Source organism: Schistocerca gregaria, chromosome 3 (genome assembly GCF_023897955.1).
Source record: "Schistocerca gregaria isolate iqSchGreg1 chromosome 3, iqSchGreg1.2, whole genome shotgun sequence".
Taxonomy (NCBI): domain Eukaryota; kingdom Metazoa; phylum Arthropoda; class Insecta; order Orthoptera; family Acrididae; genus Schistocerca; species Schistocerca gregaria.
The window spans coordinates 38,530,381-38,545,313 of NC_064922.1; positions in this window are offsets into that span (position 1 = coordinate 38,530,381).

Below are 14,933 nucleotides of genomic sequence, written 5' to 3' on the forward strand. Positions count from 1 at the left end.
CTTGTCCTGATACCGCTCCTGGCCCAGATAGCATCCACTCTCAGATGCTGAAACATCTTTCAGTGGACTGCCAGCGACACCTCCTCGACCTTTACAACTGCATTTGGGTCGAGTGTGAGTTTCTGTCGCAATGGCGGGAAAGCCTTGTTGTCCCCATTCTGAAACGGGGGAAGAACCCTTTGGAGGTGGACAGCTACCGTCCCATTAGCCTCACCAACGTTCTTCGCAAGTTTCTTGAACGGATGGTGAGCCGGCGCTTGAATTGGATACTGGAGTCTCGTGGCCTTCTGGCTCCGTCTCAGGGTGGGTTCCGTAAAGGCCGCTCCACCACCGACAATCTGGTGAGCCTAGAGTCGGCCATCCGCTACTGCCTTTGCCCGCCATCAGCATCTGGTCGCTGTCTTTTTCGACATGAGGAAGGCGTATGATATGACATGGCGTAATCCCATCCTTTCTACGCTTTATGGATGAGGTCTTCGGGTCCCTCTGCCGATCTATACCCGTAATTTTCTGTCGTATCGTACTTTCCGCGTGCACGTCGCGGCCTCATGTAGTTCCTCCGAAGTCCAGAAGAACGGTGTGCAACAGGGTTCTGTTCTAAGTGTGTGTCTGTTTTTAATAGCCATTAACGGGCTCGCTGCGGCCGTGGGAAATTCTGTCTCCGCTTCCCTGTATGCTGACGACTTCTGCCTTTACTACAGCTCTATTGGCATTGCAGTTGCTGAACGTCAGCTACAGGGCGCAATCCGCAAGGCGCAGTCTTTGGCTGTAGCGCACGGTTTTCAGTTTTCGGCAGCCAAGACCTGCGTCATGCATTTCTGCCGGCGACGCACTGTTCACCCAGAGCCGCGGTTTTATCTCGACGGCGAGCTTCTTACAGTGGTGGAGTTACATAGGTTTTTGGGGTGGTTTTTGATGCCCGGTTGACTTGGCTGCAGCTTAAACAGGCGTGTTGGCGGCATGTAAATGCTCTGCGATGCCTGAGCCACACCAGGTGGGGCGCCGACCGATCTACTCTCCTACGGCTTTACCAGGCGTTAATCCAGTCCCGTCTGAACTATGGGAGTCTGGCTAATGGCTCAGCATCCCCATCTGCGCTGCGGGTGCTGGACCCAATCCTCCACAACGCGATACGCCTTGCCACTTGTGCCTTCCGGACCAGTCCTGTGGACGGCATACTTGTGGAGGCAGGTGTCCCTCCACTGCGGATACGACGCCAACAATTACTGGCTGCTTATGCTGCCCTTGTTTTTAGCTTGCCCGAGCATCCAAATTATCGTGTCCTGTTCCCGCAGTCCCTCGTCCATCTGCCAGAACGTCGGCCCAGGTCGGGTTGTCCGATCGCCGTACGCGTCAAACAGCTTCTCTACGGGCTTGGATGTTTCCCTGTACCACCTCCTTTCCGGGCCCCTCTGCGTACACCCCCATGCCTTCGGCTCGACTTGGCACAGGGCCCAAAGGACTCAGTTTCTCCGGTGACCTTCCGACGCCGCTTTTATTCCATCCTGGACACGTATCAGGGCTCTGGCGTTGTCTATTCCGACGGTTCGATGGTTCCTGGTCGTGTCGGTTATGCACTAACTCTAGGGGACCATTCTGAACAACGTTCGTTGCCGGCTGGCTGCAGTGTTTACACTGCTGAGCTGGTCACCATCTTTAGCTCCCTAGAGTATATCCGATCCTGCTCAGATGAATCCTTCATTATCTGTAGCGATTCCCTGAGCGGTTTACGAGCTCTCGACCAGTGTTTCCCTCGTTCTCGTCTGGTGATGGCTATCCAGGATTCCCTGCATACTCTTACCCGTTGCGGCAGATATGTGGTCTTTGTTTGGACCCCGGGTCATGTTGGGATACCCAGAAATAAAACTGTTGACCGCCTGGCGAAAGAGGCCACTAGTGCACCATCTCTGGAGATTGGCCTCCCGGCGACTGATTTGCGGGCACTATTACGCCGCAAAGTTTTCGATTTATGGGACACTGATAGGCGCAACATGCCCATGCCTAACAAACTCCGCCGTATCAAGGAGATGACTACTGTGTGGCGGTCATCCATGCGAGCTAACTGCAGGGAATCAGTCGGCTCCGCATTGGCCACACCTGACTGACACACTTATTTACTGTGTTGTGAGGATCCCCCTCTCTCTCGTTGTGGGGCGTCCTTGACGGTGGTCCATATTCTGTTGGAGTGCGCCCTTTTATCTGTGCTCAGGCAGACTTTTGCGCTGCCTGATACGCTCTCTGCGCTTTTATCTGACGACTCTTCCATAGCGGACGTAGTTCTGCGTTTTATTCGGGCAGGGAGATTTTATCGCTTAATGTAAGTGTGTGAGTTTTTGTGTTGATTCTGGCCTATGGCCTACGATTTGACTGATTTTTTTTTCATGTCTTTCTCGATGGTTGGCTTTTCCGTTTTTGTTTGTATGGTCGGCCAACCACCGTCATACTCTGTGTGATTTTAGTTCGTCTTGTCTGGTCTTTGTCTACGTTTCTCTTGTTCTGTGTCGTCTGTCTTATCGTCTGTCTTATCGTCCGTTGATCGTTTTATTCTCAGTGGGTGTTTTTAGTATTTGGAAAAAGGGACCGATGACGGTAGCAGTCTGGTCCCTTTAACCCCCACAAACCAACCAACCAAAATGTGCAGGACCTCCATCGTGCATGAACCACATGTTGTGTCACACTTGTAAAGGCACATGTTCTAGCAGCACAGGTAGTATCCTGTATGAATTCATGATTACGTGCTCCATTGAGCGTAGGTGGAAGAACATGGGGCCAAATGAAGACATCACCAACAATGCCTTCCACAAACGTTCACAGAAAATCTGTGTTGATGACGTGATTGCACAATTGCGTGCGGATTCTCGTCAGGCCACACATGTCGATTGTGAAAATTTACAATTTGATCACGTTGGAATGAAGCCTCATACGTAAAGAGAACATTTGCACTGAAATGAGGACTGACACATTGTTGGATGAACCATTCGCAGAAGTGTACCTGTGGATGCCAATCAGCTGCTGATACATGGTACAGAAACAACTGGTTCTCCCGTAGCTTTCTCCATACAGTGACGTGGTCAATGTTACCTTGTACAGCAACAACTTCTCTCACATTGAAATTAGGGTTATCGTCAACTGCACAAAGAACAGCCTCGTCCATTGCAGGTGTCCTCGTCGTTCTAGGTCTTCCCCAGTCGCGAGTCATAGGCTGGAATGTTTCGTGCTCCCTAAGACGCCGATCAATCGCTTCGAACGTCTTCCTGTCGGGACACCTTCGTTCTGGAAATCTGTCTCGATACAAACGTACCGCGCCACGGCTTTTGCCCCGTGCTAATCCATACATCAAATGGGCATCTGCCAACTCCGCATTTGTAAACATTGCACTGACTGCAAAACCACGTTCGTGATGAACACTAACCTGTTGATGCTACGTACTGACGTGCTTGATGCTAGTACTGTAGAGGAATGAGTCGCATGTCAACACAAGCACCGAAGTCAACTTTACCTTCCTTCAATTGGGCCAACTGGCGGTGAATCGATGAGGTACAGTACACACGGACGAAACTAAAATGAGCTCTAACATGGAAATTGAGCGTTTCCGGACACATGTCCACATAACATATTTTCTTTATATGTGTCTGCGGAATGTTTCCTGAAAGTTTGGCCGTACCTTTTTGTAACACCCTGTATAGGTTCTATGTGTATCTATAAACGTTTATAGCTTCTACGAAATTTGGAAGGTATCAGCGTATGAAAAAACTGATGAACAATCAAAGATTATTTCCAAATGAAGAAAGTGAAATAGCAGAAGACCTTCTAAAATAATGGCTTAGAGGCATATCAGACCTAGCGAGGAGGTGCAGTGGTTAGCACAATAGACTCGCTTTCGGGAGGACGACGGTTCAAATTCTGATTTAGGTTTTCTGTGATTTCCCTAAATCGCTTCAGGCAAATGCCAGGATGGTTCCCTTGAAAGGGCACGGCCGGCTCCCTTCCCTAAGCCGACGAGACCGGTGGCCTCGCTGTCTGGTCCCCTCCCCAAATCAACCAACCAACAGAGACATCGGAAGAATCATATTGGAATATAGTTTTGTTATCGATTTGTAGACATATTAGATTTATTCTCTCTATGACTCCTTTCCCCTGTCTTCTTTATCTTCGTGGATGCATATTTATTTTTTCCTCGACACTTGGACGATAGTTTACATATGAACGGCGGCTTTCGTCAACGAATTAGACTATCACATGTGGCGATAAAATTGGGAAGTTGTAAGGCTGCAAGTATATGTCTTGGTGGGATTGTTAGAAAAATACGAAGCAGGATCCGCTTTGTACTTCGTACCTTGTATTTTAGATCGATAACCTATGTCTGGGGAATAAATAAATTACTGTAGTTATTGAGTCTGTCTAGTCTTGCTGTTCGTTGAGTGCAATAATGATTTCTTCAGATTTACTTACCTCATTAGTAACCTCAACAAGGGTATGTCAGTATAATACTCAGTATGTGATTAGTTCACGCTGTTTGATCAAAATAAACAAAGATCTGAACCGATTTGTAGCACCTATCACGTCAGTTGACCGGCATAAATTTTGCCTCCTCTCGCTCTCAGAGAAAACGATATGGCCTACAAATTATTGCGAGATTACGTAGCTAAGGTCTTAAGCTTTAAAATCATCTAAGATTATTGTATGCATCATTTATAGTTTACTAGTTACTGTCGATCATGGACAATATAACGTTTATAACCCAAACTTTGTCGAACATGCCTAAGGGCCTCGAACACGTGTAGCCACTCGCTAGGTAAGCCTTCTCAGTGTTTGTGTGCTTTCTTAACTGCGCCCTCAGAGCTTCGGCGCAAAACAAATCTGGAGCTGCATTTTGTGGAGGGCCGGTGCTTTCCCAGAAGTGACCTCCTGCTGCGAGACTAGGGGTGGCGGCTGCCCGCCTTTGTTTGTTTGACGTTATATAAGACGTCACTCAGCGGTAGGGTGACGGGAGGGCGACGCCAGTTGTCTGCAGTAACCACATTAGCAATCTGCAGACAAACATGACACTTTGTCCTGACGTCGTCCTTGTGCCTCCACAAACATTCCCTGGCCGCGGTTGTGTGTTTCGGACAAAATAAAGAAGAGGTTCAGTCACCGAAGTAAAGGAACAGCACATATGTTAACTGCTTCTTGGAGTGAAAACTTTACAGTTCTCTGTTAATACATCGAAAGCGGAGTCATATGCCCTCCTGTAAAATTGCTGAAGGGAATGAAAACTGAACATCAATTAAGTTTGTCTGTGTTTTGAGGACGTTGGTGTAAGAGAAATCGTTACCCCTGTTCATAGATTTGAATCCACTTCTGTCATTTACGAACCCAGGGATTTCTAACGTGGTGAAGCCCTCTATTGGTGATTAAGTAGTTACACCAACGGAATAGAGTCTCAGTTGGACAATGATATGAATCTTTATTAAAGGTATTTTGGGATGATAGTGCTGAAATATTAATCTACTGTCAGAGATATTTCGAAACTTCGAATAAATTTTTACTTTGTTATTTACATTTCTAGTGGTGATCATGTCATCTGTTTGCACTACCATTCCCTGTTACCGAATAACCCACTTGCGTTATTCATTTGCGTGTATAAAAGAAAACGAAGAATGCTCAGAATGCTCACATGTGCATTTCACCAAGTGTCGTATAGGTTGCACATATATCAGAAATTTTGTGATGACTAAATCTTATACAAATGGTCCGCCCCCGGTAGCTGATTCAGTCTGCTTTCCGCAGCGCTGCGGCGAGGACGTCTTGTTTACGTCCCGTCCGCGCGGTCGCGAGTGCTCGTAGTTGTTTACTACTGCGTTGTCGCTAGTTTAGCGTCCATCACTACCGACGGAACATGGCACATTCATACAGACAAACCACCATCAAGATCAGTTTTCAACCCGATAATGCACGACCGCGAGCTTTTGAAGTGGAACGTTTCCTTCATGACGACGTTAAAATTGACCCGCGAGACGTAATTGGTATCCATCTCTCTATCACGAGCAGTGTTGTCTACGTCAAGCTAGTAAGTGACGAGGTGTGCAACAGAATCGTGAGCGCACATGCCAACGGTCTGAAATTCAAACATTCTGATGGCCATATTCAGGCGGTCTCTATCGATCACGCTGGGCTTGGCCTACGTACGATACGCGTCTTCGAACTCCCTTTTGAAGTACCACTGGACGTAGTCACCGCGGCTTTCCAGCCCAACGGCAGAGTAATCAGCCATATGGCCGAAAAATGGACCACCTTTACAACGTACCCCGTTCTTAACGGGGTACGACAGATTAAAATTGAATTGACCAAACATGTTCCGTCATATCTGTCATCGGCGGATGTAGGGCGATCATTATGTATGACGGTCAGCCACGCACTTGCTCTGGTTGTGGCCAAGTAGGACACGTCCGTTCGGATTGACTCCGACGACGGCTTACTCAAATCCCGACAGGTGAATCTATGACTCCTTCTACGGTGACGACCCTTCCTCTCAATTACGCCGAAGTTACACGTGCAGCAACCTTTACCGCTGCTGACGACATTAGTCCGATAACCGCCCTCGATGGTGAGAACATAATGGCTTCTGCAGTACAGGATCCGGCACCCCCACCTGAAGATAATCACCGACCGACCTTGCAAGAAGGCGTAGATGCCAGGATGGACATTGACCCACGGGTTGTGCCGACAGCAGCTTTTCTTCCAGACACCGGAGCAGCTGAAGAAATCTACCCACATTCAGATACTGAAGCACACGTCCGTAAACAGCGTTCCCCGCGAAAACACAAGAGACGGTGGCGTGCTCCATCGGACGAGTGCTTGCAGCAATCGTCTGCCATGGACTGTGGAAATTCCAACGACGGTACCGGCGGTACAGAGGCCGCTGTAACTTCAAACTCAACAGATCGCCGTGGTGACGGCTTCAGCCCCTCCGACCCCACAGAACAGCAGGATCACAAGCAGACAGCCGCTGCCGATTCCCAGCCAGAAGAGCCGATGGAGTCAGCGCCGAGTGCCACAGCAGCCACTAACAGCCACCAACAGCCGATGGTATTTCATGGCGACTGAGCAGACGACTGTGAGGCACACTCCTTGCCCATCGTGTCGGACGACACGGGGGGAAATTTATCCCACCAGTGCTGACCCTTTCCCGCCATTAGGTAGAGTGACGAGACAGCCTTACAGGGGTACTGATGGCCAACACAGATGCTGTGGATAGACCTCAAACTTATCGCATTGCAAATATATACATCAACACCATACGGACGCGCGCTAAGTTATCATTGCTTCAGGATATGTTGAACTCGGCTTCCATCGACATAGCCCTCCTCCAGGAAGTGTACGTCGAAGACTTCCCAGACATGTACGGTTACGATGCTTGCGTCTCTCCACCTTCCCCAAAAGGCAGCGGTGTCGCTGTACTTCTTCAGGAAGGGGTAGTGGCAGACGATATCCTGTTTCTGCCTGGGCAAGAGGAACGGCACTCACAGTACTGGGTGTCCGCCTTATCAATATCTACGCACCTTCCGGGACGGACAAACGTCGCGAACGTTCACGATTCTTTGCGGAAGACGTCGCCCCGGTCTTCCAAGGCCCCCACGTCCATCTGTCGTTTGGAGGTGACTAAAATTGCGTACTGGCGCCCAGAGACCAACTCCCACGACATAATCCTTGCCCGGAACTGGAGACGCTAATTCGAGACCTGCAGATGGTGGACACTTGGGAACATCTTCACAGCCACCGACCGGGATTCACGCACTTCACGAGTCACTCTTCCAGTCGTATCGACAGGATTTATGTCTGACGCTCTCTCGCCGCTGGAACACAAGATGCGGAACTGTGGCCTGCAGCATTCTCGGACCACTCAGCTTACATTTGTGCCGTCACCCTGCGGCGGCAACAAGTGTGGAGAAGCCGCAGCCCGTGGAAATTAAACATCGCTCACCTGTCGTACCCGGATTGCCGCCAAGCCGTTGAGGATACGTGGCTTTCGTGTGAAAATCCCTTCCGTGCATATCCCACAACGATCCGCTGGTGGTTGGACTGCGCCAAACCGTCACTGAGGCGAACGTTGATAACCTACGGTCGCGACCACGCTACTTGGCGAAGACATACACTCGACTTTTACTTCCGGGTCCAGCGCGACTGCGATACTATGGCGCCGTCTCCGGAACGACAAACGGCGGTCCACCGTGCTAAGGCTCATATTCTCGTTCATATGCGACGCCACCTAGAGGGGGTAGTCATCCGCTCGAGGACGCAGGATCGGATGTCTAGCGAACGCCCGTCAATGTTCCACGTCCTTCGTGAACGTAAACGACGCCAACGAGCGCTGATACGCTTCATCGACACGGAGGACGGTCATCGCCTCACCACGCAACAAGACATAAACACAGCGTTCTACAATCATTAATCCCAGCTCTATTCCGCTCAGACCCCTGATCCGACATCACTGGAGGACGTCTCTCAGACGATTTACGGCACCGTCACCCCGGTAATAGAAGCGGACTTGATGGAAGAAATTACAGAAGAAGAAGTGATCAACGCCATTAGAAAAGGGGCTGTCAACAAGTCTCCGGGTCCTGATGGGCTCCCCTTGGAATTTTACCGGACTTTTCAATATTTATTAGCCTCCCGATGGACGGACATCTGTCGCGAACTACTATCCCCGGACGTGCCGCTCCCTGCGGCCCTTGTGGAAGGGATGATTATTCCTATTCACAAACCGTCCGGTGGCTCACGACTGCAGGACTACCGCCCGTTGACGCTATTGAACTGCGACTTTAAGATCTTTTCTCGACTGTTGGCGGCGCGGATACGCCAGACCCTACGCAATGTTATCTCACCCGATCAGACGTCATTGGGAGGCGACAATAATATTCAAACGGCACTCAGCGAATATCGTGACTTGATCTCACTGGCGAGGGCATGTAGTCTGAAGGGTGCACTGGCGGCCATCGATTTTAGTCAAGCTTTCGACCACAACTATTTGGAAGCGGTCCTCCAACATATGCGGTACCCACAGCCATTCGTCACTGTCGTCATGCGACTACTCCGCGGCGCGACGTCCAAGGTGATAGTCAACAGCCGACCTACGCAGCCCCTCACCATTTCTCGATCGATACGCCAAAGCTGCCCTCTGTCCACTTATACTTTACGCTGTGGCCATAGAACCTCTCCTCTGCGGCCTGCGCCAACGACTAACGGGTATGACGTTACGAGGCCACACTTTCCGATGTAAAGCGTACGCTGACGACCTGGTGATTGTCATCCGCAACGGTGACGACACCGCTAGCGCACTAACTTGGATAGCGAAATATGGCATGGCCACTGGTAGTCGTATCAACGTCGCAAAATTGGTGGCGATGAATATCGGGGTCGGATTGTCTGAGAACAGTGTCACCCCCTTACAGCTCAGTGATAGTTTGAAATGTCTCGGCATTGATTTTACAGACGATATACGACGGACCGCTGCTCACAACTTTCGAAGGCTTTTACGAAATGTTCGGACTGGAATTGCCAACAACCGCCTACGAGCCCTGGATATCGTCCAACGGACCCAGTATGTCAACACACATTTAGCGTCACGCATTCCGCACTACGCCCAGATATTACCTATACCGGTGATGTTAGCTCGCCGTATACTTGCGGCTTTTGGGTCCTTCGTGAGTTCTGGAATGCTTTTCAAGATCAAATATGAGACTCTCACCCTTCCCCCGGATTGGGGAGGGCTTGGCCTTTATCACGTTTATGACAAAGCGGTCGCCCTATTTGTCAGCACATTAGTCAAACTATGGCACCGCCGTCCGGACAGTCTGACCAGTTTGTTAATAGAAGAACTAGCACCGCCCTCCCTGTTGCCGCCTGTGCCAATACACCACGTCCCCTCTTCGCTCTTCTACATCGGTGTCTTTTACCTCGAACTCAGTTACGTTCGACTTGCCTTACCAGCGACTCAACTGGCGACGGCAAAGACTGTTTGTAGGGTCCTGCAACGTGGCCGACCCGATAACGTCGTGGAGAGGAAGCACCCAAACGTCAACTAGCGAGTAGTGTTGAGGACAATTCACCACGTAACACTAGACACTGACGTCACGGTGATGTGGTATATCACTATCAACGGTAATCAGGTGACCACATCAAGGCTTCATGCGATCCACATGGTAGACTCACCCATGTGCACGAGCTGTGGCGTTCAAGACAACGATGAACACCGTCTCAGCTGTGGCGAGTCTACAGCAGTGTGGCACTTAGTGAGGCAAATGTCAGCATACTTCCTTCGGGTAACGCCGCATCATATCGACCCCAAGACTATCTTATACCCGGATGAAACGTATTACCCACGCACTAAAACTAATGCAACGACGTGGCTTCGTGGACATGCAGTGCACTATTTGTTTCAAGACGGCACTAAGGACACTTTAGACTTTTGGAACTATTTGCAGGAACGGCATTGCAAGATCCTCCGTAACCCAAAGTATCGACAATATTTTTCCAATTTTTTGTGGAGTGCGTTCCACGACCCTCCACGTAGCTGGAACATCACGGGTAAGAGAAGCTAAAATGACAATACGATAATAGAACACTACACGGTACAAGGTGGGATCTACTTTCATCATTAAGAGAAGTCATACCTGGATGATACAGCAGATGGAGAGTTTCGTTGGGAACCCTCACACTCTGTAGCAGTATTTGTCCCATTTCCTCTTTTTGTCCCCGGTGCGAAAAGGTCTTCGCAGTTTTAGTTTTCCCATCCGGTGCAAGATGTAGCACTGGTTAATGGTGGTATGGATTCCACCCTTCAGTTTTGTTTCATGGTTTCCTTCGCCCCGCACTTTGCTCTCTTTCTTTATGCCCTTTTCTACAACTATTAGTATGGTTTTAGTTACGTGCGTCCCCATCTCGACGCAACGAGTGCACTTACTAGTTTTCTGTTCCTTACTGTTAAAAGAAATAAAAATTAAAATTAAAAAATAGTGGTCAGCGCGACAGACTGTCAATCCAAAGGGCCCGGGTTCGATTCCCGGCTGGGTCGGAGATTTTCTCCGCTCAGGGACTGGGTATTGTGTTGTCCTAATCATCATCATTTCATCCTCATCGACGCGCAAGTCGCCGAAGTGGCGTCAAATCGAAAGACTTGCATCAGGCGAACGGTCTACCCGACTGGAGGACCTCGTCACACGACATTTCATTTCATTTTACAAATGAACTTGTCAGTTAGTTTTATATGTTGTCACATAGGATCGATATAGGATTTTAACACAATGGCATGTTCGATGTAGTTTTTTAATAGTATGATTGACAGTATAAAAGTGGTGACCAAAGCTCGTTTTGTTTAAAATCTTTCTGTTTGAATATGTTAGTCAAACATGAAACAGTTCCACGTATAACATAACAAAGAAATGAAATTATTGCGCTAGTCGTACACTGGTCTTACTCAAAGAGCCTAAACAGCCCATCACCCATAAAAACATAGAACCCAAAATATATTTTATTATTATTAGGTGGCATTGAAGTTAGTTGACTACAGGCATACAGTACAAGTACGGATCGATAATATGGTTTAATGTATATTAGCTAACGAGAAAATACCTATTATGTAAACGTAAACACCCCACGTAATGTAAAAAAAATAGAAAAAGATGTCCACTGGCTGCCAAACTAATGCAGCACGTGGTGCAGTTATAAAGCTACAAGAACACATGACAGGTAATGGAAAGTTAGCGCGCATCACTTATAATGGCGGACACCAAGCTTACTCAGTTAAAAGTGGAAGTATTTCATGTGTGTCGTCAGTCTCTCTTTCATTACTCATTATTTTCGCGCTGGTATTTTATTAAAACGCTCATTGTTAATGTGTAATCATCGACACAGACACTCTTTTATATATTTTGTGGAGTTGTTTAAATATTCCGATACAAAAGTGGCTATGTAACTTATAAACTATTAAAGAGTCCATTTTCTTCCGTTTTCAGTTTATATCATCTACACAGTCTCTCAACTTGTTAACTAATTTTTTTCGCCTCAGGTATGGATCCATTTTTGGTTCAACTGCGTCTTCTGCCACTCATGTACTGCACCCTCCCGAGACAGTTTAACAAAATTTAAGTTGTCAACAATTAATTTTGAACTAAAACGATTAATAAACCAGCTTACTGGTAACAATTGTTCAATATACATACGCTTTTATACTTCACACACGTCTTCTTTGCAACTTGGGCTGCAATCGAGTGTTAATATTCGATCCACCAAGTCTATACTGCCAAAAAAGGAAAGAATCGTACTTCAGTGCATCGTGATTCGTTTAGCTAGACTGAACTATCATTGTCTGTCACCAATAAATCAAACTCTCATACAACGCCTTCATCACACAACTAATGTAACACGAGAAAATCACAAAATTAAATTGATAGCTTCGAGTCGAGTAACGCGAATTATCAAATAAATCTAAATCATTTACTCAGTATCAGCTGCGAGAAATACCGTTAAATTAAAACACAATAGTGACGATCTACATTCCTGTGTTGAAACTGTCTTTTTTGTTGTACTTTTAACACTTCACGTCATCTAGTTAATATTTATTGTAAGCCTTCAGTAAGCTTTTCGATAATTGATGATAACTCTGTGTAGGGCATCTACGTATCTGTTCTTTGTTTTTCATACGATGGGTGCAACAGTTTTGTTTAGACAACGAAAAGAACGACGACTTACTTTCTCAGGTGAACTTCTTCCTCACTGACATCTCAACGGAAAGCCTTCCTCGCTGAGTAGCTCACTGTTTATAATGATCTTTGACAGACCGTGCGCTAAATTCGGCACCATTAACTGCAATAATAGAAAAATGCTAGTTGTTATATCAGATTATATGCCGTGTACAGACCTTCTCCATAAAATTTTGCTGATCTGAAAAATAAAATATAGTCTGTCAGATTCACTGCTCAGGATGTTAGCCCTAATTTTTGTGTATAAAATAGATTCATATATTGACGTCTCCGGTACGTGCACAGATACTGAAATTTTGGTAATTCCCAAGAATGATTGCCTATCGAAGTTGGTGGGGTCCAAACGATACATATCGAACGTGCGATAGTAAATCGATTACGGAAGTCTCGTGGCGGGCGTTATGAGTATGTTTCAAGTTGTCACTACAAAAACGACCAAAGAAAAGTGTTGGAGAAGCATTTGTAAATTCAAAGGAGACGACTTACCTTACTCGTCGTTGGTGTTATCGTCTTGTAACAGACCGTGTGATGTATAAAGTACAGGGGCAATTCCATTTTCCTGTGGCCAGGATAAACTCTGCCAATATCGCGCAGGAATATCGGAAGAGTGTCGCATGCATCCACTTTTCCCTGCAAACGCCAAGTTGTGGATGTACAGGTACTGGAAGGAGTACAGTCCGTTCCTCTGTCCTGGACGCCCTTCTCTTTTTATGGGAGACTTGACAGACTTCCACAGCCATTCTATATTCTGGGTGTGGACACTGTGGAGTTTGTCTCTTTGGAAGACGCTAGAGTGGTTCACAAATTCGTGGTAGAACCCTTCAGCCTTCAGAGTCTGGTACGACTGAAATCTTGTGTGATTACTTTTGTTCGAGGCAGTATGAAGTGTTTTATGAGACCGATTAAACTCAACTTGTCTCGGGACAATACCCTCACAACACTTGCGGTACTCTCTTTGCCCGCATCTCGTGGTCGTGCGGTAGCGTTCTCGCTTTCCACGCCCGGGTTCCCGGGTTCGATTCCCGGCGGGGTCAGGGATTTTCTCTGCCTCGTGATGGCTGGGTGTTGTGTGATGTCCTTAGGTTAGTTAGGTTTAAGTAGTTCTAAGTTCTAGGGGACTGATGACCATAGATGTTAAGTCCCATAGCGCTCAGAGCCATTTTATTTGGACACCCTTTCTGTTCCACCGATAACCCAAATATGATCTACTTCACTTTTAGAAGGCCGTCCTCTCTGGTTCTTTCGTTTAATATATATAAGATTCGTCTACTTCTACTATTTTATTCGGTCCTCCAATTTAGTTTGAGTGTGGCTGATTAACGTCTCTGCAAGTTAGTTTTACACTTTACACATCACAGAAACTAAAAAGTGTTGTTACATTGGAGACGTACACGAATTCCGTTAAAAATATCTATTACATGCATAATTGTAACATGACAGTTTTGTTATCCGCATTAAATATTAGTTCACGTGTATATGTACTGCTTCAAAAATTGCCAGAAAAATGGTACCGTAGGAATGAATGTTGAGAAAAGGATTAACTTTGTGGTGTGTTTGGTGCGTTATGTGAGTGCAGTTCATATTCAGCCTTTGATGCCGGCGCCGTGCGCTGTGGCCGAGCACCAGTGCCCGCTGCACGCCGCATTTTTTGCGCGCCCTGCAGCTCTGCTCTGTCCTGCTTTCACACTCGTAGTGCTGTCGCCATTATTGGACTTTGTACTATATATTTATTAGGCAAGATTTATACAAATCACTCATAAGTGTTCCATATTAATCGTCAGATTCGGACGATGATTCCCTTTCATCTTCAGAGTCACTATCCAGTATGTGAGAAAGAGTTTCATCCACAGTATATCGCTTACCTGCCATAACACTTCTAGTAGAAACAGAAGTTAACAACACGTCACTTCAGATCAGAATCAAGGCGGGAAATGAGCGAAACAAACACTTTGAAAGTGATTGCAACTGCATCTAGCGACTGTTGTTAACTACAGACGTTGAACAAAGCCGCTAGATGGTGCATAGGTCAAGCTTCCACACAAGTCGAGCGTAGTGAAGCGGAGAAGTATGACGCGAAGCGGAACTGCTGCACCAGTCCACCGGTTGAGCGCCACATTCGCTCCCGACTTCTACAGAAGTTCATCGTAGCGAAAGGGTTACTCGCGGGGATTGGATCCGGTTTATAAGAAT